General features: G+C 34.2%; 2 long non-coding RNA genes across 4 annotated transcripts in view; one reads left to right on the top strand and one right to left on the bottom strand.

The window, feature by feature from the left end:
* Positions 1-27,518, top strand: part of LOC123571885 (uncharacterized) — a 124,029-nt gene that overhangs the window by 82,220 nt on the left and 14,291 nt on the right. The gene's annotated exons all lie outside the window — the stretch shown is intronic.
* LOC123571883 (uncharacterized) overlaps positions 77-27,518 on the bottom strand; it is a 165,341-nt gene continuing 137,899 nt past the window's right edge. For all 3 annotated transcript variants that reach the window (XR_010584979.2, XR_010584976.2, XR_010584977.2), the window contains 3 exons: positions 3,587-3,618; positions 2,737-2,830; positions 77-411 (listed from right to left, as the gene is read on the bottom strand). This is a non-coding gene — a long non-coding RNA (uncharacterized lncRNA). The remainder of the gene's footprint in view (positions 412-2,736; positions 2,831-3,586; positions 3,619-27,518) is intronic.

Genomic DNA, 27,518 nt, shown 5'->3' on the forward strand with positions numbered 1-27,518 from the left:
GCAGGGGAGGAAAAATTTCTCCTCTACCTTGTTAGGGTTTCTGGCTGGGCCTAAAAATTAAACTGGTCTCAACAGATGAAGAGAAGAAAAGCATACACATTTTATTCAGGAAAATTTTATATGTACATGTGGGTTCTAAGGATATATTAAAGACTGAAAGAAACAGAGCCAAACACTTACATACAGGGTTGAACAAAGAGTAGTAAATTATGAAAATGTAACAAGACAAAGGAATCTGGTCTAAGACAGGTAATAGTGAAGAAGTAACTAGTAACTAGAAAGATAAAGGTTAATTTAACAAGGTTTGTTTGTATAGATTTCTCTTGGTCTCCACTCCCCATCTCTGGAGATGAACATGTCTTAGTTTCTCCAAATGCAGGGAAGACATCATTCACATGTAAGTTTTATTTCCTGCTTTTGAGAAAAAAAGAAGTAAGATCAGAATGCGCTTTTGCATCTACTGTTTTTCAAATTCTTTTAATTCAAAATAATCAATATGCCAGAGTGGCACGTATTGGGGTGGCATATTCTGAGGTTTTTCAATGTCAATCGGGCTTTTAAAACTTCTGTTTTCGTGCAAAAATACACATGAAGTTGGTTTTCTACTCCATTTGATATAAAGATATTATTTTTAAATTCCTTGCCATTGAGGGAAATAGATTGTCCATGAACATACACTATGTAGATCTAGGACTTGCAACATTGGATGAGTTTTGAGCACTAGAGAAGAAGCCTAGGGTCTATGAATTCCATGGAGATTGAGAAGCTCAGCAATAGAACATTCGCTGCTTAGTCTAACTCTTGTTTTGTAAAGTATCTCTACAATTTGAACATTTTTTTGAAAAAGTTTTTTTGCCTGAAAAAATGCTTCTAGGTCCAGCACCAATTTTGCCTCTTCCATGATCATGACCCATTCTCGAATTCTAATAACCAGGAATTAACTGCAACTTCTCCAGAAAATAAGTCAACTATATTCACCGAGATCATAAAATGTAAAAGAACTGACTGAGAAATGCTAAGTAAAGGGACAGACATTTTTAGAATCCCTATAACGTGCCAGCATGTCCATAAATCATTTTATTTAATGTGGTATTAATTCCATGAGATTTCTACTGTTATTCTCAAATGAAGACACATAAGCCAGATGTTGAATAACCTGCCCTAACACACTGCTAGAAAGTGGCAAAGATAGTTAGAAATTTTTGTTTGTTTAGTTTTAAAATCCGTAAATTTTATTGCATCTAGCTTAATTTTCTGGCCTCTAGAGCAATTGCCTCTCAAAAATGGAGACAAACAAATGAACCCACTTAATTCTCAAAATAGAAATGCTAATGAGTATTGATAATGACTTTGTATTTTAGTATGTTTTCTCAATGAAGAAGTTACTTTGTAAGACAGTATTTATTATTTACGACAAGTTTTCTCGACCTTGTTTTTCATCCATCAAGGAGCGGCATATCACTGAATAAAATGGTAGAATAGAGGACACTTTTGGTTTACAACTTTTATATACAGACCTCTGGGAAGTTACAGAGGTATTGCCAGAGTCTCTAAATCTGTATGTGCATTTTGAATTGTTGGCAAGTTGAATAATGTGTCTCATGGAAACATTAATTTGCATCTAGTCTTTAGAACGTATAAAGAGAATATTCCCGGTTAAGAAATATTTTACTGAATTCAGAGTCATTTTTTACACTTTGAGTATTTTTTAGCTAAATGAATACTTATGTACCTGAAAGCACAGAGATAATCAATAATTTTATTCTATTTTAGAAAGTGGTTTTAGTGCTGATAAAGATTGGGAACTCCTAGAATTTCTTTTTTTTAGAAAAAATAATTGCTCCATGTGGTTTTCAGAAGTAAATTAAATTTACTTTGGCACTGCACTGCATTTTATGTATCTCGGGAAACATTTTGAAGTACATGGTGAATTTAATACCATTTAGTCTTTGGAAATATGATGAGCGGTTCCGTTTCTGATTTTTCGTAATCAGCTGGCCTAGGTATAAGATATTATTGCCTTATAGGGACATCTGCTGGTAGATAAATAAAGATCTGGAACAATAAAATACTGTCTTCTCAGTATTTCCCAGGGCATCCCTCTGAGACTGTAGGCTTGTGTGCATCTGCTTCAGAGAGTGCATGGCTGTTAAAGTTCTGAATATTATATCATTTCACAGTCCGATCCTTCTGAGGTCACATAAAACTTGCCTTCATTACATATATGCTCTGTGCCCACAACAGATTCACACATGTATTAACTTAAAAAAAAAAAAAAAAAAAAAAAAAACTGACCACATATTATCCTGGAAACCTCAGACTTTCTGGAAGCTTATGTAGTCTGGGGCAGATAGCATGATAATTGCCGCACTTGGAGTATACAAACTCCCCACAGTAAGCCGTCATGTGCTCTGTTACCTGCCTTGGCTTTTTCAGATATGCATTATCATCTGATACATGCAAAGAAAAAAAAAAGCCACTCTTTCTGTTCCCAAATGCAAAAACAAAAGTAAAATAAATTAAATGATGTTACCAACTTCTTAACCTTAAGGCCTTTAATTTTTTCACAAGGAAAAGTATCTTAATAACTTTATCATTAAGTTGAAATGCTCCTCTTTCACTCAGCTACACAAGATTTTTCAGTAAGAATTAGCTGCACTAATTAATTACTACTTATTACTTCGGAAATAATTACTTGGTGAAAGTAAAGCAACCGGTAGTACTATTTCTACTAACCTTAACCATCACCAGAAGGATGAAATACTTGATTTTCTTTTGGTGTTTTATGGAACAAAGATTACCTTCATACTCCATCTTTGGAAAAGCAGCACTGTATTAAATCACATATTATAGACTTAAAATTAAATTGCCCATAAACGTCAATATTGCCAACAGTACAGAGTAGTAACTTATTCATGCCACTTCTTTAAACTCACCACATATTAATGTGCTAATGTGATGGAAAATAAAGAATCATCATGTGCCTTCCAAATGCTGCTCTCCCTATTGTTTACATATGTATTTTGTAAGTGACTAGAAGACTGTTTCATCAGTTGAGGGATGCCTTGCCAAAAGAAACGACACAATCATTAACTAATTACAACTAAATAATAGCATTGCACATTTTGACAGGTTAACGCATATTCTGTTACAAGTTGGAAACTTGAGAAAGAGAATAATAAAGCTACTACTCTTGCAAAATCCTCAAATGCCAATATGGAAAATAAACTCTTCAAGGATTTTCACCAACCATGTGTTTTTCTTTTTCTTCTTGCCCTCATTGTACAAAAGCAAACAATGTGAAGTTGAGTTAACATTCTAAACTAATTAAGTAAGCAATTAACTTATTTTTACCAATTTTATCCAATTATAAATCAGAGTCTACCCACATTCACAGTTTAAACATACTGAAATAATCATTTTGGGCTCTTTTCCCCTTTATCAATGAAGCAGCAGGATACACATGGGCTCAGATATAAAAATAACAAGGGAAACTAGGAGAGGAAAATTGGTATTTTCAAATGTAATCTAGTTCGTTAAAAATCCAAAAGCAGAACACAAAGATATGCCTGAAATGGCATATTACCGTAATTGTCTCTGAAGAGCTTCTCAGTTTAACTGAAAAAAAAAAAAAAAAATTTAGAAGGATTAATAAAAAATTAAATCATCTATTTTATAATTTCTTACAAAATGACTCCAATACTGTAAGCAGAGTGTCTCATTGTTCTCAATCACCCCATACATATTACACCAAAATTCTTCAGAAAAGAAAACAAAAAAAAAATTAGAGAGTGTTTTCTAAGCCCTGTCCTTTAGCAAGTAAATAAGTTGGCAATTAAAGAATTGTTCTCCACCCTTGTAGGTACTGAACTATATATAAGTAAGTACTACAGACTGTTAAGCCCCATACAATGTGACTGGAGAAAGAATCACTACATGTCAAGTGGCATGCATTTAAGTATAGAATATCTAGTTGTTGGGGTTTTCCTTTTAATTTACTTATTAGAGGTTGGAAAAAATTTTCCCTTAGTTCTACTATTATAAAATTTCACTAGCAAAGACATAAAGTTGGCCAGTTTGCTACCGCTAGAGTAATGAGTAAAGAGAGTCGACATATCAAAATAAACATTGGGCAAACACAAAACATAAGAAATCAATTACAATATAATCTAAGAAGTAAGTCACTTAAGATATTTTGTCCTAAAGACTTGATATGGAATGACGAAAATTTTAAATTACTATATATCTTCCTTGTGCGAGAAAACGGAATCATTACTCAGCATACAACAAAAGAGAATCTAAAAGGAAGGAATGTTAACATAAGAAGATGAAACGAGATCCATATATTAAAGGGTGATATTAGCATTGCAAACCCCCCAAAAATTGTAGAAAAAATTAAATTACTTACCTTTCTAGTTCAGTACAAATGTCCTACAGCTAATTATCATGAGATATTGCCTGGAAATTAACCAGTCATGTTGTGTTTCTATCTCCAGATTTACAATTAGTAATGCTATTAATGTGGTTCCTGTACTTAGCGTTACTAATTATATTGCTATGAACTAATGGTGTTAAAAATAGCAATAGCCATCAACTACCAATTAATGCTTAATGAGAGCATATAAACCCTGGCATTGTAAAGAATTTCAAAATTATTGTTGCTTGTATTCCTTTTGCAATTGTGCAAAAATGGGTGTAACCAGTAACCACTGAAGTAGGGCATTGATTGAAAGCATAGTTACCACATCATTGCAGGAAAATCAAGAGAAGAAATAAATGGCTCCTTTAAGGAATATACATGTTTCCTTTTAATCTTACAATTCAACACATAGATTTTGGGAAAGATTCTGTTCTAGTTACACATATAAAAACACAACTGAAGCATGATTTGTAAAGATGTTTCAAACCCATGAATAAAATAGGACATTTTTTAAAACTTTGGAAGACGAGTTTCTATAAAAGAACCAGTGAACAAATCATTTATCCTAGAATTTACATAGGGTATAATATCTCAGAAGTTCAGACAGAAGATAGAGATATTAGCTAGGTTAGGCTGGATTATGCTACAGTAACAAATACCCACTAATGGCTTAACATACAAAAATCTATTTCTTGCTTACTCTATATGTCCAGCATTGTCACTTAGGGACTAATGCTCACTAGTTACTCAGGAATCCAGGGTGAAAGAGATTCCATCTTTTCATGTATTTTCATTACCTGCAGAGGGAACTGGGAAAATTGTTTTCTGTCTATTATTTCTATCCAAAAGTGACTTATATTACTTTAGATGACATTTCACTGGAAAAAAAGGCATATGCTTGTGTCTAAGTACAAACTGATGGAGAATGACAGCAAGAAAGAGAATAACTAGAATACCAAGAGACAACTATATATGTTTTAGTACTTTGGCACTGTTTTAATGACCAAAGCAGGAAAACTTTCTCTAAAATGGAAAACTTCACTGGGGAACTGTCTGGTGGTGAGGGAATATTGAATAAACACCTATACATCTCTCTGACTCTCTGGAAATATGTTCTTTGACCTTGTCACTAAGAAAGTCATTTCCTACAATGGGCTATGGGTATTTTCCTAGCAGTACACAGAACTGTGGTATTTATCTTTTCAACTTCAAAAAGATACTTTAATATTTTATCTTGACAGCAGCCTTTTCCTCCCTTGGTCCCAGTCAAAACTATAGTGAACTTCAGGAATAGTAAAGAGTAGAAGTCACCTTAGAATGGGATAAGAAAAGGAGTAGCTTAGCCAATAAAGTGGCTAATGATGTGAACATGTTATGTGTATGTGTTGGTGTATTGTCAAAGCAGCACAAAAATATGCTTAAGAAATCCACAAGAATTATGCCAATTAGATACTAAAGAAGTGTTATAAATACGAATATACCACCCCAAAACATGGCAGTGACAGAGTTCATGAGATGGCACCCCAGAATATACCCAAAATGTAAGTTTTGGTGTATTGACTATTTTGAGGTTGAGGCATTTTGAAAAACAGCAAATGAAAGGAGAATCTTTCTTTGAACTCCCTTTGCCTACCTAAAGACAAATCCTCCAAAATAAACTCCATTGTCATAAACCATCTCCCCAGGAGTTTCATCAACTAGGAAGATGGACTCTTATTACAGGAGCAGAAACTAGAAGTTGACACCACACTGACAAATGTTGTCTAAATCTGTCATTATCACTCATCTATTCTTCTAAGAGCCCATTCATCTTTCCTAAAAAATCATTTATTCTCCCCTAAGTAACCAACATCTCTCTTCCCTTTCACTATTAAGATGGTATGTAAACTCTCACATCTCATGGTTTTGCGAGGTATTCGTTTTTTCCTACAACTCCCTTGTGGACATATTAAAAATTAATAAAGTTACATGCCTTTTCTCTTGCTAATCTGCCTGTTCTCAGTGTTTGTTTGTTTTGTTTGTACACCCAGCTACCAACCCTAGAATGATAAAGTATTTATTTCCCTGCAGTAGACTAAAAAAGACACTAAAGAAGACTCGCAAGACTTAACCACAGCTCTTACAAATCTACACTTTACTGAAAGAGAAGGATAAAATATAGCATCAGCATTATAGTAAGAACATGCACCACAGCTAAAGGCTATCTTACAGCAAGGGGTCCAGAGTGGTCTGATGCAGGCTCCAATTGTCCTCTTTCTGCAAGGCCATACTGGATGCACTTTCTGACTTGCATCAGTGACATCCAACATGTGCATGGAACATTTAAAAAACAGGGGCTCAAAATAAAGTCTTGGTTGGGTCTTCTCATATTCTGCTCATCCAAAAGGTCATCACTGTTATGCGACTTGCCATAATGGTGGAGCTCACTGGCATCACACCTGAACAGGGTATAAACTGTAAATCTTGCTGTTACTAATAGCCTATACTGACAAGCTGGAACAAACTGTCCTGAAACTTGTCTGATAATCATGGTGATAAATTTATACTATTAATTATGTTTTTTTCATCCCAAGGCCAAGGCTCAGCATCATTAAGGTATATCTCTTATAAAGCAACTTAGGACAATCCCAAAATAGAAGTATCACTCATAGCACAACATCCAAATAGGTTTCACAAACTGCTAAGCATATGAACCAAGAAGGACACTTATAGTATTAATAGAGCAATTCAAAATACTGGGGTTTAAGGATGAACATACCTCTGGGCAAGGGACATATCTGAATTATCTGAAGTTATTTTCAAAGTGCATCCCACCCCTCCTACTTCAGAGTCCTCTAAAACTTAATGACTGTTGTTGTGCTGAGGCACTGAAACTGAGGCTGGTATGTTTTAGGAGTACTTGCTCTTCTAGTTACTATTCTGTGTGAAACATAGTGCCTCACAACTTAGAAATTTAAAATAACTGTTTTATTAGACTTGCTGAATTTATGCTTCCAGAATCTGGAAAGGGTTCTTCATGGTGGAGTATCTACTCTGCTATGTCTGGGACCTCAGCTAGAAGGACTTGAAGGCTGGGGGCTGGAATTTTCTCAAAGTCTCCATCAGTCACATGTCTGATGGTTGATGCTGGTTGCCAGCAAGGACTTCAGCTGTGCTCAGCCAGAACACCTACACACAACACCAACATCCACCAGCACCTCTCTCTGGGGTCACTTCACAGCAGGCAGCCAAATATTTCTTACATGGTGGCTCAGGGCTCCAAAATTGAGTGCGCGAAGAGAGAGGAAGTAGAAATGTCAGTTGCTTTTGTTTGTTTGTTTGTTTGTTTGTTTAAGTTCTGGAAACTAGTCCAGCATAACTTCCACTATGCTTCATCGGTCAAGCAGTCACAGGGTCCAAATTCCAGAGGTGGTACAAGACATAGATCCCACATCTCAACAGGGGGAGTATCAAAGAATTTGGGGGCTGTGTTTTAAAACTGTGACATCTGCCTACAATAAAGTGTTTTCAATATTTGGCTTCCAGTCTTCAACTTTTATTCTCTTTTGCCAGACACCTAGTATAAGACCATAATACTTGCCTTTTTGGAAGTTTGCAATTAGAATTCACCCAAGCAGCCTTAAAAAAAAAAATCTATTGAGTAGTGAGACTGGGCAGTCAACAGAGGGTACGGCAGGTTCCACTACAAGTTCTTGAGAAAAGTTACTGAAAACTGATGCAACAAGATTGGAGATCTATTTTTGTAATTCATAGGCAACCATAACTACTGAAAACTGTTATATAATTTATGTAAATTATCTTCTAGAGAAAGAACACAAAAGTTCAGTGATCCTGAATTGAATTCACCTATCTAATAGAGCACTCATGGACAAGTCTCAAAAAGATGATAGATACTCATTTTGTGATTAAGTTTATTAAAAGGAGCAAAAAAGTATCAGTGCTCATTATATTTTGTTATTGTATATGATCAAATAAATGGGTCCCATCATAAAATTTGCTAAAATAAAGATAAAAATATTTTTACTTAATGTAGCTAAAGCTAGAGGTTAAAGTCTTTGATTACATTTTCACAAATTTGCTGGCACCGAAATTTTTAACAGTTGGGAAAGAAGACATGGTAGTTTGAAAGAGAGTGATAACATATGTATTGATTCCATCATTGTAAGCTATATATATCTAACTTGCTATAAAAGCCTATTTCAATTGAAGAATATAAAATAACAAATCTGATTGCCTTTATATCCAAAAGAATTTTAGTTTGAATTTCAACATTCAAAGTATACATCCAATATGATTATACTAATTGATATTCTGCACAAACTCCATTGAAAATAAGCACACTAAATGATAACTACATTTCTTTGGATTCTTACATAGAGCTAGTTTTAGGATGGATATTTGGGTTATTTTCCCCAACTAATATTTTTATGTGGAAGTCTTATTCCATATCCTGAATAAGATGAGTTTCTTGAGCATGATATTTGTCTTCTCATTGACTTCAAAGATTTAGTTCAATGAACTGATTGGTTAGGAGTTGTTCCCTTTATTTCCCTATATGTTTTGTTCATTATTTTCAACTTTTGGCAGTTGGTTGATGGGTTGATGAATTATTCTGTCCGGATAGGAAGCTCTGCTTTTTAGACAAGGTTATATGTGTAGCTTGCCTAGAGGTGTGTCTGTTTTTATTTTTTCTTAAATTTAATTGTGAATTCTTCAAGACAGAAGAAAATGACATACTCTTATACAAAATATTGATAATTACACAATGGTATGCTAATTAGCTATGTGCCTCTAACTTAAAATAAAACACCAAATCTTAAAAATGAGAGAAAAAATCAATTTACATAAGCAAACAAAAGTATAAAAATCATCAGAGGAAATTTCACAAAGCAATATATAGGATCTATTTTTCAAAGCTGTAAAATTTTATTAAAGAACATGATCATGTTTCTTAATGAAAAGATTATATATACAAATATATATATACACACACACATATATATATATATATATATTCCAAACTAAATTATATTGGAGTTGATAGAATTATATTAAAGTTCACATTGAAAAATAAAAGTTCAAACAAATAAAAGACAGTTTTTGAAGACATACCTTACCAAATACCAAAGCCTACCATGAGGCTATTGTAATAATAGTCATAAGCACTTAAATATAAAAATAAGCCACTGGAATAGATTCAAAGATCTCCAAACGGAAAAGAATGTTTAGAAAAACACCAAATAACATAGATGGTATTCTATTTCAAATTTGATATCTTTGTATGTTAATATAAAATTTAAAAGTTAGAACCTCTACCAGAAACTATGAAAATAACTCCAAGTAGAATAAAGTTCTAAACCTCAGAAAACAAGTTAGAAAAATACTAGGAAATAATTTGATCTTAGAGTAAAGAGAATCTTCTTAAAGCAAACAATGAAACTCAATAAAATGAATCTCAAATAATGAAAAATGATCATAGAAAAGATAAATGTATATAACTACATAAGAATTAAGCTGCATATCACAACAAACACCATAAATAAAAATATCTGCAACACAAATTATAAAAGTTTAATATCTATAAGTTATTAAATACTTACATACTGATAAGGAAACAATCTACAGAAGAAGAAATAAACATGGACAATAAGCATGAAATAAGGTACTCAACCTCACTAGTAGTCAGGAACAAAACAGATTTAAACAACACAAAGTACAAAGAACCATTGAATTAACAAAAATTAAAAGAATTGTAATAACTACTATTAGTGAGTATAAATGGTAGAGGTATAAATTCTTAAAACCTTTTTATAAATAATCTAGCATCATAAATGAAAGCAAGACATATACACATTAATTGACCTAGCAGTATCACTTGTGGAAATCTACTCTACAGAAATAAAAGTGCTGCCAGTATGTAAAGATACATGGAGGCAGGTGCTTATCAGAGCTTTCCTTGAGCATCACAAATATTGGAAAATAACAATGACAAAAGCCATTATGTCCACTTATAGGAGAATGGTGAAATAGCTTCCAGGATGTCCACACTAAGAAATATTATGTAGTTATATGAAAGAAAGAGCTCTGTATATTGACTGACAAGGGCATCCAAGATATGTTAAATTAAAAAGCCAGCTTCACACTAGTTTTTCTACTGGAATCCTGTATCTGTTTAACCAGAGCAAGAGAAAGAGAGAGACAAAGGGGGGGGGGGGGAGAGAGAGAGAGAGAGAGGTAAAATATGTAAGAATGAAGTTTGTATAAAAAGGATATGGAAAGATCATATTAGGGTTAGTTAAATTTAAGGGGTGGAAATTGGGGCTAACAGAAGAGGAGGGAATAATTAGCAACTTTTTCATTATCTCTTGTTTATTTGACCATTTGTAATTAAAAAAAAAAAAAACTCAAAGGAGCCAGATGGCCTTGAATTCATTTTTAAAAGCAGGTCCCCACTTTGCCTATAAAGATATACATAAACTGAAAGTGAAGGGGCGGAAAAAGATATTTCATGCAACTGGAAACCAAAAAAGAGCAGGAGTAGCTATACTTGTATCAGATAAAATGAACTATATAGCAAAAACTGTAAAAAGACACAAAGGAGGCCACTATATAGGGGTAGTTAATTCAGCAAGAAAATATAATAATTATAAATATCTATGCACCCAACACTGGAACTCCCAAGTATATAAAGCAGACATTAGTAGATCTAAAGGGGGAGATAGCAATGCTATAATAGTAGGGGACTTTAACACCCCACTTGCAGTAATGGACAGATCATCCAGACAGAAAAACAACAAAGAAACGTTGGAGTGTAACTACACACTAGACCTGATAGACCTTACTGACATTTACAAAACATTTCACCCAACTGCTACAGAATTCACATTTTCTTCATCAGCACATGAAAGAAGGATTCTCCAGGATTATCTCCAGATAATCTCTTAGGCCACAAAAAAAGTCTGAACAAATTCAAAAAAGTAGCAATCATATTAAGTATCTTTTCTGACCACAATGAAATAAAACTAGAAATCCGTAACAAAAGAAACCTCAAAAACTTGACAAACACATGAAAATTAAACAACATGCTCCCGAGTGATCAACGGGTCAATGAAGAAATTTAACGAGGGAATTTAAAAATTTACTGAAACAAATGAAAATGGAGAAAAAACTTACCAAAATCTGTGGAATACAGCAAAAACAGTACTAAGAGGGAAGTTTATAGCAATAAATGCCTACATCAAAAACATAGAAAAACATCAAATTATCCTAACAACATATCTCAAGAAACTAGAAAAGCAAGAACAAACCAAACCCCAAATTAGTAGGGAAAAAGAAGACATAAAGATCAGACCAGAAATCAATGAAATCAAGACAAAAACAAAACAAAAAACAACAACAACAAAAACTACAGACAGAGGGTCAACTAAATAAAAAGTTGTTTTATTGAAGAGTTAAATAAAATCCACAAACCATTAGATAAACTAATGAAGGGAAAAGAAGAGACAATTTAAGTAAATAAAATCAGAAATGAAAAAGGCGATATAACAACCGAGACCACAAAAATACAAAGAATCACGGGAGACTATGATGAACAACTATATGCAACTAATTGAAAAACCTAGTTGAAATGGATAAATTTGTGAACACATACAACCAAGATTGAATCTTAAAGAAAAAGAAAACCTCAACAAATTAATAAGTAACAAGATTGAAACTATAATAAAACACCTTCTATCGAAGAAAAATCCGGCACTTAATGGTTTCACAGACAAATTCTACCAAACATTTAAAGAGCTGATACCAATTGTACTCAAACTCTTTTTAAAAATTGAAGAAATGGGCCAGGTGCGGTGGCTCCTGCCTGTAATCTCAGCACTTTGGGAGGCCGAGGTGGGTGGATCACCTGAGGCCAAGAGTTCAAGACCAGCCTGGCCAACTTGGTGAAACCCTGTTTCTACTAAAAATACAAAAATTAGCCAGGCGTGGTGGTGGGCGCTTGTAATCCTAGCTACTAGGGAGGCTGAGGCAGGAGAATCGCTTGAACCCAGGAGGCAGAGGTGTCATGAGCCAAGATCGCGCCAATGCACTCCGGCCTGGGTGACAGAGCGAGACCCTTCTTTAAAAAAAAAAAAAGAGAGAGAGAGAAGGAGAAGAAATGGAAATACTTTCAAACTCATTGTACAAGGCCAGCATTACCCTGATACCAAAGTGAGACAAAGACAAAACAAAAATAGGAAACTATAGGCCGATATCATAAATGAACATGGATGCAAGAGAATCTTTAACAAAATACTAGCAAATCAAATTCAACAACACATTAAAAAGAGTATTCATCATGATCAAGTGGGATTCATCCCAGGAAGGCAAGGATGTTCAACATACACAAATTAGTGTAGCACATTAACAAAACTAAGAACAAAAATTATGACTAAATAGATGCCAAAAAAAGCATTTGATAACATTTAACATCCCTTCATAATAAAAACTCTCAAAAAACTTGGGTATAAAAGGAACATAACTCAAAATAATAAAGGCCATATATGACAAACCCACAGCTAACATTGTACTGAATAGGGAAAAACTGAAGACATTTCCTCTAAGATCTGGAACAAGACAAGGATGCCAAACTTCATTGCTTTTGTTCAACATACTATTATGATACATGCATTCAGTAAAGTTGCGGTATATGAAATTAATATATGAAAATCAGTAATATTTATATATAAAAAGAGAACAAACTGAAAAATAAATCAAGAAAGCAGAATTCATTTAACCAAAGAAGTGAAAGGTCTATCAGAGGAAAACTATGAAACACTGATGACAGAAATTGAAGAGGGCATACAAAAAAAGGAAAGATATTCCATGTTCATAGTTTGGAGGAATTAATATTGTTAAAATGATAATACTACCTAAAGCAATTTACACCATCAAAATAGATATTCCAAGCTAAGTGATAAAAAATCTTATCTAAATCCAGGAAAATTTCAGAGACTTGAGGCCTGGGCAAGTTGAGGGCAGCTCTTGAAGAATTGATCTCAGTTTCACACAATGATAAAGAAATGACTGAGAAACGTGCTAAGGTTGCTTGGCTCCTGTACCTGGTGGCAGGCAAGCACGTTGCCAGCATCCCTATGCACTGGGAGGATCTCTCAGGAGGACATAACATTCTGAAAAAGTGGAACAAGGAGCACTTCCAGCACATGACAGCTTCCTCATTCCACACAGGTGGCTTCATGAACAGCTGACTGTGCTTGTGGGAACCTTTGAGGCCTATAAGGCAGTTCCTCCCTCTGGGAGCATGCTGAGCTATCAACTGTTCTTCTTATCTCTGCAAAGATATCTGCGTCTTATATTATTTAAAAAATTGTATGTCGTTCGAAAGCATCTGTTGGTGCCTTTCTGCCAATCACAATACTGCCTTATTGTGATTATCATGCATTTATAAAGTGAACTTCTAAGAAAATATAAACAACATGGCTTTTAAAGCTTTCCAACTTTTATTTTAAGTTCAGGGGTACTTGCGCAGGATGTGCAGATTTGTCACATAGTTAAACATGTAAACATGGCTTATTTTCTTCTTTTTTTTTTATTATACTTTAAGTTCTAGGGTACATGTGCATAACGTGCAGGTTTGTTACATATGTATACTTGTGCCATGTTGCTGTGCTGCACCCATCAACTCATCAGCACCCATCAACTCGTCATTTACATCAGGTATAACTCCCAATGCAATCCCTCCCCACTCCCCCCTCCCCATGATAGGCCCCGGTGTGTGATGTTCCCCTTCCCAAGTCCAAGTGATCTCATTGTTCAGTTCCCACCTATGAGTGAGAACATGCGATGTTTGGTTTTCTGTTCTTGTGATAGTTTGCTAAGAATGATGGTTTCCAGCTGCATCCATGTCCCTACAAAGGACACAAACTCATCCTTTTTTATGGCTGCATAGTATTCCATGGTGTATATGTGCCACATTTTCTTAATCCAGTCTGCCACTGATTAAAGCTGAACTAATTTTTTTTAAAATTGTTTGCTTTCTAACTGACAAAATTCTTGTTTTCACATGCATGATGCAGTAAAATTATATTTACAGCTAGGATAATATTCAAAATATGTAACAGCTAGTATGTGTTTGGCATGGACTCGTCAGAACACATGCCATCCATAAACAACCAGTACTGGTAGATAGCAGTAAAACACCAGTCCTGTTTATAACTCTCTGTGAATAATTAGCACAAAATGAAAAATAGAAAGGGGATCAATAAGTCATTGGCATATCTATACTTCTCTGACAGATTTTTAAATGACCAAAAGGTATTCCTAAAATAAATAACATTGTGCTAAAGGAACTTGTCTCCTCCCTAAGAGTTTTTCATATAAATAGAATTTATGGCGATAATATACTGGCAAGCAGCTGGTAGAAATACAGTAGCACATAGAGTAGCATTGATGCACTTAAAATTAAGAATTGCAACATTAGTAAGCCTATTTGTTTGTATATACATTTATTTATATATACATTTATTTACACCTCACTTTGTTTTATGTAAACTTTGAAAAGGCCATATGATATGATGAATGAGAAGTTCACCAACTGCAGTTAATTCTAGAAAACACATTGAGTAAAAGAGAGCATAGCTTGAGACAAGTATATTTGAGTTATACTCAGAAATATACACTATAAATACAACATGGATAAATGATTTAATTGTACTTATTAGTGCATATGTAAAGTTAATTCAAATGATGCTCAGCAAAGGCAATAAAACATATAAACAAATATTCTATAACTTTCTCCATTCAACTAAGCCATACGCTTTATTTTTGTCTGTATTATTTTGCTGTACATCTATACAAAATTTTGAGCCTAAATTCATTTGAGTTTAATTTTTCAAAAGTAGTAAATACTATGATTTATTATATTTTAATTTGCGTCTGTGCTTTTCCCAAAGGTAAAGGTAAAAGATCCAGTTTGGTCTCTGTACTTATACAATCCTCGACCTCTATTTATCATATAAACATTGGTGCTAATTAAAATAATGGATTCTTTTAGCAGCAAATTCCAACTAAACCCAGAATCACAGAATAATAATTTGTACCATATAGGGGAGATATTTTGTCAAACAATTGAGTATGTCTATACAGTTAGGCTTTTTTACTGCATTTCTTTATAGTATGCATATTAGGCATATTTTAAATCCCATGAGTCCTGCAATAAATTTTCTACATTGTCAAATATTTTGTCCTTGACTGATTCTCAGCTTTAATACATTTTTATATTTGTAATTCATTTTTGTTTTAATGTTGTTTCTTCATGTCTAAAACTATGACTTCTAATCAATCTATTGATATTTTTATTTCTATATTATTTTGCAATTCATTGTAATTCATCACAGAACTTGACATATTTATTAACTATAAATGGGTTGTGGCCAAACTAAGTCATTAAATATGCTGTGTGACTTTCCCTAAAATATGCATGGCTCTTCTAACTAAAACAAATATTTATTTATGAAATTATATAGGTTGTCTAACTCCTTGAACATTAGGAGATATAAAAGATACACACCATTATATTGAAAAACTCTGGCATGACAACTGTTTCAATTTAACCTTTGGATTTCAAGTTCTATTTTTATTATAATCCATATGTATGGATATGTCAGCAAATGTTCATGATCAAAGAGAACATTATGTATACTATATTCACATTACACATTTATCTTTCTAATAGGTCATGCATAAACGAGGAATAATACCATCAATAAACAAAACCTATACATAATAATATAAAATATTCATCTTTGCCAATAGTTTCAATCTCTATTCCACCAAATCATCCCAAAATTTGTTAATCAGCAGCAAAATGGACAGACTCAAAGGTCACACCCTTGCCTTGTCCATGCTCTAGAGGAAGTGTTAATGAGCATAAAATTAGCCAAAAGTTGGCAGCAGTTAGATGAAAGAGAAGCAGGAGGTCTGTGGACAATGCGCAAACTAATCACCTTCTGAGTAATTGGAAATAGGCCACCATCATTTTAAATTTAGTTACAGTCCAGTATTAATTTTTCCCGTGAGCACCTTTGTTGCACATTGCATAATATCTATTTCCATTTCTACCATGACCACAAATTAAACTTGAATGATTTTATAATGATTTAAAGAAAAGCCTATAAAAATTCAAAAGCACACTCCTAGAACACCTTCCATGTGCTTGGATATATTCAAGGTTCAAGGAATACTGGGATGAACAAGATACATTTTCTTTCTTCATGTCAGTTAAATTCTAGTGGAGAAGACCTATAATAAATAAGTCAATAGTCTCTTGCAAATTATTCTATCGCAGAGCAATATTGTTGGAAATAGGAGTTATGGAAGGCATATTGAGTCGGCTGAGGAGAAAGTGGGCGATGTCTAAAAAGGGTTAATACATAAGCTCAAAGTTTAGAAGAATACGAAGAGGCTTCTTGTTCTAAGCCTGTGTCCAGGCAACATTTTCTCTACAATTTCTTTCAGATAAGTTGCTTTCCTGATTGCAACTATTCACACTCATCCATCTTTGCTTTTCTAAAATGCCATTTAAATATGCAACTGCCCTGATCCAAAATCTATTACAAAAAGAATCAGCTATTTAATGTGCATGACTTCCAATATCTGTTTTCAGCCCACAGCCCTACTCATCTTAATCTACAAAACACAACCCCCGGTTCATCAGACGAGCATTCTCATCTGCCATGTTCATTCACACACTGGGCTTCTATCGCTTAACCCTGCCCTTAACCCAACATGTTTTAGGAAGCCCAGCATGAGTACTACCTCCAGCTTTCTCTAAAATGGTGACACAACAGAAAAAAGATAAGCTTTGGAGTTAAATTCCCAGGTGAAAAGCTCCCGGGCCTCCCTAAAATCTAGTTTCCTCGTCTGCAGAATGAAATGAAATAATCAATACTGTCTCAAGAATATGGTGAAGAGAATACTGAACCCATACTAACCTTGTTTTGTTTTAATTTCTCTTTAATTTGTTGACATAATGTTATTTTTATCTTTATTTTATCTAATAATATTGAGGACATTTGTTAATTCTGTCACTCAAGCAAAATTGCAGTCCTATGAGGACATACACCGTATCTCTCTCTTCTGTGTTCCTTGCTACAGTGCTGGACATACTGAAAATGTTCAAAAACAAGAACTTACCAATTGATGAATGAGATACATGATTGCCAATAAGTTAAAAGAAATAATTGGGCCGGGCGCGGTGGCTCAAGCCTGTAATCCCAGCACTTTGGGAGGCCGAGGCGGGTGGATCACGAGGTCAGGAGATCGAGACTATCCTGGCTAACATGGTGAAAACCCCGTCTCTACTAAAAATACAAAAAACTAGCCGGGCGTGGTGGCGGGCGCCTGTAGTCTCAGCTACTTGGGAGGCTGAGGCGGGAGAATGGCGTGAACCCGGGAGGCGGAGCTTGCAGTGAGCCGAGATCACGCCACTGCACTCCAGCCTGGGAGACACAGCGAGACTCCGTCTCAAAAAAAAAAAAAAAAAAAAAAAAAAAAAAAAAGAAATAATTGAAAAACTAATTAATGTTCTGGATGTAGTACAAAGATGCTTCATCATAAGCATAACTGGTTATCAATGAAATCCAGCTTTGTCAAATAATTAAAAAAGAGAAATAAAATAATGTGAATAAGGTAGAAATATTTTACCAAAAATTTTAATATTTCCTAAAATTTAATTTGAGACATTCAGAAAGAAGAAAAGTATTTACATAAGAAACATAGAGGGTTGGGTGCAGTAGCTCATGCCTGTAATTCCAGCACTTTGGGAGGCCCAGGCAGGCAGATCACAAGGTCAGGAGTTCGAGACCAGACTGACCAATATAGTGAAACCCCATCTCTACTAAAAATAAAAACAAATAAAAAAATAAAAAAATAAGCCTGGTGTGGTGGCACATGCCTGTAATCCCAGCTACTCAGGAGGTTGAAGCAGGAGAAGTGCTTGAACCTGGGAGCCGAGGTCACAGTGAGCTGAGATCATGCCACTGCACTCCAGCCTGAGCAATAGAGCAAGACTCTGTCTCAAAAAAAAAAAAAAAAAAAAAAAAGAAAAGAAAAGAAAGAAAGAAACATAGAAGAAATAGGTTCAAAACAATAAAGATTAGCTATTTTGGCATAAAGCTATACTGAATCTATTATCAAATTCTCACATTTAGCCTCAGAAATGTAGGCTACATATGCTTGAAAATAATGTTTTTTTTTCTACAAAGCAAGGTCACCATCTCTACAACTCAAAAAAAGATAACAAAACTTTATATTTACACATTTAGAAAAAAACTAAAGGGAAAAAGTGCATTTTTAAAAATGCAGAATTTTCTAAGTTTTAAAAGGTAAGAAATATGTGTTTCATATTAAATAAAATATTAAACATCCATATTTCAAGTAATAGCGTGATATGCCCTCCTATCCCCATGCTGCTGGGATAATACAAATGTGTTTCCCATTTCATATTTCAGAATTAAACACAAAACACCATCTAATGAAGTTTGTAGGACATCTTATTCAAATAGTGATTCAGAGAATCCTGTAGATGAATAAAAATACATGATCAGAAATGCATGCACAGCAACTAAAACTCAACTACATAATTAGGGGATCTGTTTTGTGTCTAGCTCAAATTACATATTACTTGATAAATAAGTGTTTATCTGGTTATGAGACAAAATTCTCCCTCCTTTATGTCTGAATCCACATCTCTGATAATCAAAGAAGTATATACTTGATATACTTGAATCATGAGAAACATACTCACTGAGTTCTAGTAACATTATCCACCAAACTCTTAACACATTCATAATGGTTTATTTAAAATAAATATTTATTAAAAATTTAATAAAATGATGGTTATCATCATCTGACTTGCAAGTAATAGGAGCTAAATTCAGATTCTGGCTTTTTCATTTGCCAACTTTACAGTACTACTTTAAAGAAGTTACTTAACCTCTCCAAGGCTTATTTTTATCATTTATAAAATGAGGTTAACGATACCACCACAGAGATCTTGAAAGAATTAAGTGTTCAATATATATTAATAACTGTTAAAACTAACTGCTTCCTGGCCCCAAAACTGAAAACCTTAAGGATGTATTATATAGAGAGTTTGCCTGTGCATCTGCCTCAGTACTTGGCAAAGTGACTGACTTATAATATAGATATAATATTTTATGAGTAAATTACATGAAAATAATTTGGGAGTTGAATGCAAAATATTTCTATATGCCTATACGCTTGCATGGTACCATCCAGAAAAGCTTTTCAGGATGTCATATTATTCTAAGCCATTGGCCAGGATGGAGGGAGAGAAGGATTTAATGAGATAAGGGGTTCCTCTGTGACTTTACTTTTGACATTTGAACAAGATCGTGCTGAAATTTAAATCTACTCATATAGATTTCAAGTTCACTTACATATATACTTAAAAACTCTCCTATGTTGTTCAGATAATTAAATTTATTGCTTTTCAGAATTTATGCAGAATTAAGAGGCAAAACTTTAAAAAATTATATGAGAATAAAGGACAGAAGGTGAGTATAGGAAGTAAAATTATCTCAATAATTTAGGTTATAAAAAATTCTCATATGAATGAGTTACAAAGTTCTCAAGCTTTATTTGAGGTAAGACACAAAACATGAAGCTGAGAATTGTAATTATTTCCTACAACAAAAAGGTAGAAATAATTTAACACATAATGTTCTAATGATGTGACATTTATTCATTGAATATATATTTTTCTAAGGTTTTTTTAGGTCCATCTTGTCCATACAGTAGCCACTAGACACATGAAACTATTTAAATTTAAATTTATATTAATATTTAAAAATCACACTGGGCACAGTGGCTCACACTTGTGTTCCCACCACTTTGTGAGGCCAAGGCAGTCGGATCACTTGAGGCTATGAGTTCAAGACAAGTCTGGCCAACGTGGGGAAATCCTGTCTCTATTAAAAATATAAAAATTAGCCAGACGTGGTGGCGCATGTCTGTAGTTCCAGCTACCCAGGAAGCTGAAAGATGAGAATCACTTGAACTTGAGCATGGGAGGCAGAGGTTGCCATGGATCTGCAGCCTGGCAGTCAAGATAGCACCACCACACTCCCGCCTGGGTAACAGAGAAAGACTCTGTCTCAAAAAAAAAAAAAAAATTAAAATTAAAATTAAAATTTGTCCCTCAGTCACACTAGCCACATTTCAATTGCTCTATAGCCACATGTGACCAGTGATTACCATATTGGATAGTCCAGAAAACATTTCTATCATCTCAGAAAGTTTTATAGGACAATAACTCTTCTAGATAGTTTAGGGCCACAAAAAAGATTGAGGGCAGTACACTATAGCCAAAGAGCTGAAGATATGCTGGAGGAGATGAGACATGAGCAAAAACCATTTTAATACAAAACAGTTTTAATTTTACAAATCAAGTGCCACAAGAACACTGGTGACCACAGAAGACTGTTCGTTAAGATTTTAGTTTAATTTTGAAGAACGAGCAAGATATTTACATTTGTTGCATGGCTTTAAATTTCTCTTTATGTAAAAAATAAATTTTTTAGTGCAGCAATTATAGGAAAGTGAAGGCTTTTAGTGCTCTTCGACAAATGTGTCCTCTTACTTTATAAATGTTGTGTCTTTACTAGAAAAATTTAAGGCGAGTTTACTTTCATCTTAAGATTGTTTAGATCTTTCATTGTTCCTTAACAATTATTTGTTGAAGACTCCAGAAATAATGTACTTCTAAATTATTTTAAATTCAAAATTGCTTCATTGAGATTGGATACTTAACCTAGTTCATGTTAAGAAACAATGAATATGATGTGTTAAATGCAAAAACAATGTAGTATCAGTGCTATAAAGTTTGTTTATAAATTCTTTCCTGAGATAAAAGCATTCATACTAAAAAATCCAAAAAAAAATTTTTGTTTTGTCTGACTCATCACCTCTCCACATCATTTTCTCTATCTTCCTAGGAACACAAACACAGACACTACATAAGGCTTAGAGCTTAAAACGGTAAGAAGCTATGACACTTGCCTGTTGTACTCAAGAGCGTTACTGACAGGTTCTCACTTAATACGACTGAAAGAGCCTCCCTTAGGTGTCCCTAGGAGGTGTAATAACTTACTAACACAAGGTGGTGCTCTATTCTTATGAAACAGTCTGTCTTCGCTTTGGTTCCAGGAAGCAGAGGTCAAACATTCTTACAGCTTGACCATTTTTCTTGAAGGTTTTAAAAATTGTTAATGTCTCATTCTCACTTGAAAACCTCTTCCAGACCATTTAAAAATCATTCTTAGAAAGCCGTCCTAATCATAATTCCAACCACTCAGGGAGGATCCAATTTATCTCATTGTTCTCAACAGTAATTGTGATGGCAGTAGGCCTTGGATCTCTCACTGATTGCTTCTTTTCATTTTCCTCTGTTTGTGATCCTTTTGATCAGGTAGTTCTTACACTTTTCTTGGGGTTGTCTCAAGCCTATTGTTTCTGTGAACTGATCAGACTTTTTCTAGATAAAACTGCCAGATTGACCTCCAAATAAATGATTAGAACAACTTTGACTCTCCTTCAGCTTATTATTTATTTATTTCATTCTGCATCCTACATAAGTATGAACATATATAATATAACATATCATTGTATATTTATATTAATATGTTTACCTATTGGTAAATCTCTAATTTCATCCTTCATGCAGAAAAACCTTGGCAATGTAATTTGAAAAATGTGACTTATGCAGAGTTAACCACGTTTAAATAATCCTCCTTATGACTGGATAGGAAACGGGCCAATGCCATATTCCATTTAATGATATTTTTAAGGGAAGAATAAATAGAGCTTCAAATATGGATATATATGTACACATATATGTGCATCTACATATAACACAAAAATATACAAATTATAAGTATCTATAAATATTCCTAGAAATAACCAAAGGTAGGATTCTAGCATTACATAATTTCACATACGCCAAATCCTCTAATCAAATGGAATCTGATTCTTCATGCTTCCAGGTAGTTATATACTCCTTTCTAATACTTCTCAAGGAAACTTTCCATAGCTGCCTTCAATTTCTCAAGGACATTGATCTCAAAATAATCTCAATCTCTATTCTTCTATTCTGAATCTTATGAAAACATTTATCTTGTTTATAAATAGGTAAAAACTTCTTAAGAAATCAGACTGGAAGAGGTTGCATATATTTCAAACATTGCAAGATCACAAAACAAAACCAGTAAGTCAAGAAAAGAGACAAGAAAAGATGCCATTTGTTTTAAAGTGTGTTCTAAAATCATATCACTAATGAAAGTCTGCTGATGTCATGACAATATCATAGCTTCAGCTCTTCAAAGAACATGTTGTCTGGTTACTATAGCATTTCTATATTTGGATTAATTAGAAAAGGAAACGTGGATAGCATTAGCTTTGAAATTAAATGAGCCCCCTAACGGGGAAGCTAATTACTGAATTCATTCTGAAGATCTGTTTTACTCGTGAAAATTTAGGTTATTAAATTGAACACTATGTACTCAGGACTAGAAATGGAAATCAGGGCATCCTCGGACAGAGCACAGGGGAACCAGTGGCTCTTATGGAGCCAGACCTGATATTAGTCTTTTGTTAGAGAGGATTATTATTGTTAATATTGTCACCTTTATGACAAAGGTTCTAATATGAAGAGTACTTGGAATTCTTAAAAAGCTTCCATTAGTCCATTCAATACCCTACTCTGACTTCCATTAATGTATCTTCCCTACTGTGTGATTAGGAGGCTCCACCGGAAGCCATAATCTGGATGCATTGGGGAAGATTTAGGGAGGAAAGTTTTCCATAAGCTTGAAAGACAAAATGGCATTTATCTGGGTTTCAAATGTTTCTTCTTGAAGTTTCATTTTCTGAATTAAAGTTTGAAGTGAACAGACTATATATTCACAGTATTGTGTTTTTCAAATATCCCCCTCACACACACATACATACAAACACAACAAAGATAGCAGGAGGCAGGTTATGGTCAGAGAAAATTCAGCTCCCTTTGTTATGCTGTTTAAGTAATGGTGACTACATTTCTAATATCCATGGCCATTTTTAAAACCAAGTAGCTGTAACTAGTTTATCTCACTAAAGCACCAAGATTCTTAGGAACCAGAAAGAAGCTTTTCAGCATCACATCCTATATGCAGCTAATACTTAGTAAAGGCTGATATGATGATGCAGATCTTTTGATCACTTTTGGGATGAAGATCCAAGTTACGTTACTAAATCCTGATGCAATAGGCAGTGCAGGAGGAGATGCTCACCTAGCAGGGTCTTTATAACTTAAAGCCAGTGTTGTTATTGACAGAGCTTTGTGCTAAAGACATGGAGTTTCCCAGCTACTTCAGGGTCATCCCAGTTACCTGTTCTCTCTCCACTTTCCACAGACCATATTGTGAATTATCCCCAAAAGGAAGAAATAAAACATCTGCTTGGTGTATTCCCTATCAATCTTTATTCTATACTTCTCTTTCTGGATTCCCCGCGATTCAGAGCACCTCCAGCCATATTCCAGCTGTGTGGTGCAAAGGACCCAGGCATTGTTTTAAAAATTCTTGAATCATAATGAACTAATAAGGTCCTCAATATAGCATATTTCTCCCATTGTTTAGGTGAGTTAAATTATTTCTAAGTTATGAAAACCATACATCTTTCTTGTTTTACTCCAAACATCATATTGGCATTTCATAATAGAAAAATTGAAAGTTGGCTATGTGGTAATATACTTTTTATCATAGACTTGTTGAATATTGTATTAATATATAACAAGTCCAAAATATAACATCTTTGTCTAAGAAATAAGTCTACAGAAATGAGTGATTTATTTTTATAGAAACTGTACCCAAGAACTGCAGAGGTTTTAGCCCCAGAAACAAGAAAACAAAAACCTTATCAAGATATGGGTGCTGTAATGGGCTAGATTTTTCTTAAAAAAGGAAGAAAGAAAACAAATAGGGAAGGTGTACATAGTCTTGCAAATGAAGTAAGAACTGTTCTACAGAGTCAGGAGATAGTCAAAATAAAGAGGCCTGAGGCTGAGTAGCAGAATCATTAGACTGTTACTCCTTATCTTCTTTCTGCCTGTAAATAATTTCAATAACCAGTACATAGTAATGATATTGCATATATATATATATATCATAATATATTATTCAATAATTTAAAATATGTTGGAAGTGTTGTGCCATTGGAAAAAATGCTGAAGGGGTAATGTTATAAAAGGCTCAGTGCAAGAAAATAAGATGGGTGATATAATCTCAAATATATAAAACATTTAGATAAGAAACAAAACTAGAAGAAAATATGTCAAAATGTTAAGAGAGGTTAGGATTTTAGGTAGTAACTTAAGGCCCTACATGTCTGGCCACCTGTAATTCTCTGAGATCATCTTTTACTATTGCTTCACTCCCCACCCCCGACAACCGTATCCTGCTCTAGCCACAGTACTGTTCTTCTTTTATTATTATTATTATTATTACTATTATACTTTAAGTTCTAGGGTACATGTGCAGAACGTGCAGTTTTGTTACATAGGTATACAAGTGCCATGGTGGTTTGCTGCACCCATCAACCTGCCATCTACATTAGGTATTTCTCCTAATGTTTCCCTCCCCCAACCCCCAACCCTCCAACAGACCCCAGTATGTGATGTTCCCCTCTCTATGTCCATGTGTTCTCATTGTTCAACTCCCACTTTTAAGTGAGAAGATGTGGTGCTTGGTTTACTGTTCATGTGATAGCTTGCTGAGAATGATGGTTTCCAGCTTCATCCATGTCCCTGAAAAGGACATGAACTCATTCTTTTTTATGGCTGCATAGTATTCCATGGTGTCTATGTGCCACATTTTCTTTATCCAATCTATTATTGATGGACATTTGGATTGGTTCCAAGTCTTTGCTATTGTGAATAGTGCCGCAATAAATGCTATATAAAATTACATCCACACTTTATTTTTCTCCATAGCTGTTAACATTACCTGATATAACTTACCTAACGTAAGGATTGCTTTTTGCTAGTATTTCCCAAGAAGAGAGAATGATTGCTAAGAAAGCGACAGTAGAGGAAGCTGAGGGTGTATGCTAGAAAGTGATGGAATTTAAGCTGATAAGAAAGGAAAGAAGACTATTTGGGAGAGGCAGAGATATCAGGCAGAACAATCATTGGATTATACATCGCAAAAATTTTGAGGATCAGGGAACCAGGATAAATAAGCATGGAAAATAAGAAGTCCTGGTCAAGAATGTTGTTTTGTTTTGTTTTGTTTTGTTTGTTTTGGAAGTGAGGATTGTGGAGGGACTGCAACTACTGTCTAGTGTCATTTCCTTACCTTTATAGACACCCTGCCTAATGGGTTTTGAACTGAATTATTCAGGAGGGGAAAAGAAAAAAGGGGTAGAGGACTTTCCACTGTTACTATTTTGATGTATATAATTAGCAGGCTTTGTCTAGATAAGTATGCACCTACAGTAAATTCCTTTTGAAAAAATAAAAATCAGATCTAATGGGATAACATTTGCAAACTGGTTTTCTTGCACTCAGTAATGTGTCATGGACATTATTTCATGTTAACAAACAAAGATATATATTTTCAAAACTCTATAACATTTCACTACTTGTAGAGACCATAATATATTTAACCAATAACTGATCGTTGAACATTCAAATTGTTTTTTTCACACTTTAATAGACAAAGTAAGATCTGTATATATTTGATTTCTATTTTGCATACTTGTTACTATGGGTTTGAATATATTCCCTCCAAAATCAAGTGTTGCCAATGTGAAAGTATTAAGAGGTAGAGTCTGTAAGAGATGATTAGGTCATGAGGGTTGGTCCCTCATGAATGGGATTAAGACCCTTTTAAAGGATCTTTGCAGAGTGTTTGGTAGCTTGCCCTTCCATATTCCACTAGTGAGGATACAATGTTTCTTCCATCTGGAGAATGCAACTCTCACCAGTTGAACCTGCCAGCATCTTGATCTTACACTTCCCAGCCTCCAGAACTGTGAGAAGTATTTTTTTTTTTTTTAATAAACTACCCAGTTTGTGACAGTCTGTTATAACAGCACAAAACAGACTAAGACACATGTTTACACCCTTTGGGTAAACTTTTAGGAGTGGAATTATATGGCAAAAGACTATTAGATTTTAAATGTTGAAATTAATTTATTGGACAAGCATTTATTAAGAATTTGCAATGTTTCTCAGGCACTATTGTAGTCCTTTCGAATATGGCAATAATCAAAACAGAAAAGAATGGCAGCTTTTATGAAGCTAATGTACTGGTACAAATATAGTCGAGATGATTCAATCAACTTATATTTCCACCAACATTCTATCAAAGTATCCACTTCCTCTTATCTTCACTAACTTCACTGGATATTTCAAAACTTTTATGCTTTTGGCTAATCGATTATTTTTCTTATTTTAATTGTTTCAATAATTTGCACTATTTGATTACTGGAAAAGCTAGACATGTGATAAGCTTATTAGTCATTGTATTCCTACTTCTACATTGCATTTTTGTGCTGTTTGCTCTCCCCCCCCCCCATTTGGTTATTTTTTCCTTATTTGATTTACAAATTTTCAAATGAAAAGAAATATAAACTTCTTAGCAGAGAATAATTGTTCAGGCTGCCCAACAAATAAATACTCTTTCTAATACGAGAGAATTCCACACTGCCTCCCACTCAGGAAGCCAAATAAGACATGCCATTTTCTCTCTCCAACCTAGTATAGCAAGTATATTGGAGTGAGATGTCCTTGGGATGGCCAATCAGATGCTTCTGCTGGGGATATTGAATCTGGAGGAGGTAATTCAATACAGAGACTCTTTTAGAGATAATTTGAGATCGCTGTGGTAAGGTAAAAAGCCCTAAAGCTTCCCCATGACCTCTTAGTGAAAATACGCCATTTTGGTAGAGTGCCTTCACTGTACTTGTTCCATCTTGCTTCTGATTAAACTTGCTTCTTAAGCCTTCCTGTTGGTTCTGTGAGCAACTCCCAAAACAACCT

The sequence above is a fragment of the Macaca fascicularis genome, chromosome 2, assembly GCF_037993035.2.
Source record: "Macaca fascicularis isolate 582-1 chromosome 2, T2T-MFA8v1.1".
NCBI classification, from domain to species: domain Eukaryota; kingdom Metazoa; phylum Chordata; class Mammalia; order Primates; family Cercopithecidae; genus Macaca; species Macaca fascicularis.